The sequence below is a fragment of the Helianthus annuus genome, chromosome 14 (assembly GCF_002127325.2).
Source record: "Helianthus annuus cultivar XRQ/B chromosome 14, HanXRQr2.0-SUNRISE, whole genome shotgun sequence".
Lineage (NCBI taxonomy): Eukaryota > Viridiplantae > Streptophyta > Magnoliopsida > Asterales > Asteraceae > Helianthus > Helianthus annuus.
The window spans coordinates 46071235-46074073 of record NC_035446.2 but is presented as its reverse complement, the minus strand read 5'-3'; positions in this window follow the sequence as shown (position 1 = coordinate 46074073).

The following is a 2839-nucleotide window of genomic DNA, read 5'->3' as shown; positions in this document are numbered from 1 at the left end:
GTCATGCCCCCAAGCGGTGGTACTCCGCATATGGATTTTGGGGGTGTGACACTGTGTACTCACCTTTACATTATTGTATTGACTTTTATTTTAACGTACGTAACAGGTTGATGGATCTTATTGTTGGAAACGGATTTAGGATTTAGAAACTCGCCTAAATTTTGTTATGAATTGCTATGTTGATTGAATAATTTGTATTTCAATTTTGGATATTTGTACGAAGTCTGTTTTTGTGCAAACGAAACTTGAACTTAATTATTATTGTCGCAAAATAGTCGGTGTGGATTCTCTCGAGCAATCTTGTCGCTTAGTGCCACATCCCGATGTTTCCGCCATCGGTTGGAGTGTGACACTACCGATCACCGAATCTGGTTTGTCACACCCCAACCGATAGCAGAATCATCTAGGCACATGTAATTAGATTGCTCGAGACATCATAACACTATTTGTGACAATCTTTAATTAAAAACCGATTTCATTTCATAGATAATAATTGGCAAGTACAATACAAGGAAATCAAAATACAACATTTGGAAATTTAAAGTACAACATAATTCAACAACATTACAATAACAAAATCTAGTATTTCTAAATGTGTTTCTAAGTCGTCCCTACTAGATTTCGTGAATATCAACATCACCAACCTGCAACATGTTTAAAAGTATAGCTCAACACAAAAAGCATTAGCTAGTACACAAGTTTTAACATAGCATATGTATATAAAAAGTTTAAACGAATCCGCATGGCAAAAATAGTAATCAAGATTAATGTATCATGGTATGCAATTTAACAAGTCAACCCTCTGATTACCGCAATAAATTAAAGACTTAACATGGCCACAAGACTACGGGTGGTGCGTTACTCCTATATCACTATACATGTTAAGGGGAGGCTCGTACGAAGTTAATGACAAGTGAATCACATAAGAATGTTCCAAGAATACAAATCAAGTATCACGTATTTTAAGTATGCATGAATGGATTTTTGTGTTTGCATAAAGTATAAGTGTGAATGTGTAATTTGATAGGTTAAACATATTGCACCCAAAAGTGTAAAGCGTAAAAAGGGTGTTCGAGTGTACTCATGGTTTTTGCAAAGCTTCCTTTGTTAATCCGTGAATAGTTGGAGAGTTTGGAGGATGGAAACCCGAGGTTACCCTACATGGGGTAAACGAAGGTGTGTGAGTATTCGGATGTCTAACGGAGGATTCAAATTTGGAATTAAAGTATGCAAAAGTATGTATATAAGAAAATAATTATCTAGACGTAAACCCTCATTCTTGACACTATAAGTCCCGTATGGGTTGATGTGATTTCATGGGTCAAGGTAACCATTAGAATCGTTAACGAGTGGTTCAAGACTTAGATAATATAACCTATTACCATGATAAGTAACCATGTTGATTATCATCAAGGTTTCGGCTATGTATATAAATATTTCGTATAGTTTATGTAATAATTCTAAGCTAAGTCCTTCAAGATTATCATAGATTGTCATATAAGTCAAGCATGAAGGTAGGAGGATAACCATCCTTTAACCTCATTCGTAAGATTCACCAATACACAAATCATCTCAAGGATGATTCAGATGGTCATGAATGAAAAGGAAATGTACGATTTCTTACTATAACAAGTAGCCAAGTAAGCTTTAACCCGGGTGAGCCATTCCCAACATGGAAAGAGTTAACTAAGTGTCGGAGGCTAGACGACGTTAAGTTACTTTTAGGTCTAGCAAACTACTTGGGATAGCAAGAAGAAAACATCAAATGAGGTGGTGGAATGAAGTTAGGATAGCCAAGGTTTCCAAGTATTTACACCTACACCAAAACACAAGTCTTGTCACAAGAATTGTGACAAGCTTGGATGGTTTCATCACTTTTGGGTTGTGTAAACCCTTATCAAAATAGAAAGTTTAAAGGTGTTTGCACCTCTTAAACTCATAGGAATCTATCCCCAACAAGTCTCATAACCTTAGATAGGTTTAAGAACAAGTAGGAACAAGATTAAGTAAAGAAAACATAGTTTTGAAACGTTTTAACAAAAGTTCTTCCAAAACAGAAAGTTTGGACCTCAAAATGGCGATGTTCCACCTTGGTTTGCCATGGAAAACCTATGGAACACTCCTAGAGGTGTTCCAAGCTTTGTAGAGGAAGAAGAAGTGAAGAACAATGGAAGAAAAATGAGTTTGAGCTCACTTTTGCACTTAGAGTGTTTCTACCTTGCACTTGAAATTCCAGAGATTTAAGAGTGTTTTGGAGGTTTAGATGAGTTTGGAAAATGAAAATGGGTGTGTGGAGGCTTGGTTATATAATGGAGGATTAGGGTTTTGTGTTTAGTGGAGTTTTTGTGACAACTGGCACAAAACCGGTAACTTCCGTACATTTTAATTATTATTTAATGACTGCAATTATGAGCTTAAATGTCAACATTGACTGATTAGAAGCTAAGCAAGTGAATTCATGCACGTTGTATACTACAAAATATTGCTTTATGCAAAAACGAGAGCGTTGCGTCAGAAATATTAGTAAACTCACCGGTAAGACACACTATGTCAACGGAACTGCAGAAAGCAGTCAGACATTAGAATTGAGGCCTAGGTGTAGGTCCTACGACAAAGGTACATTAAAACCCAAGAGTACATATCAGGGTTTAATTTATGGTCGTTACGAAAGCTAAAACACGCACTAAAAGGCACCCGAAACACACTTTAAGTGCAGAACTAATTACGACAAAACTGCGAAACGAACGTTGGTGGCCGCCCGGATAATATTTAATCCCACAAATATTCTGTTATGATTAAAATTTTATTTTAATCAGGTTCGTGTTGAAAAATAAATTGA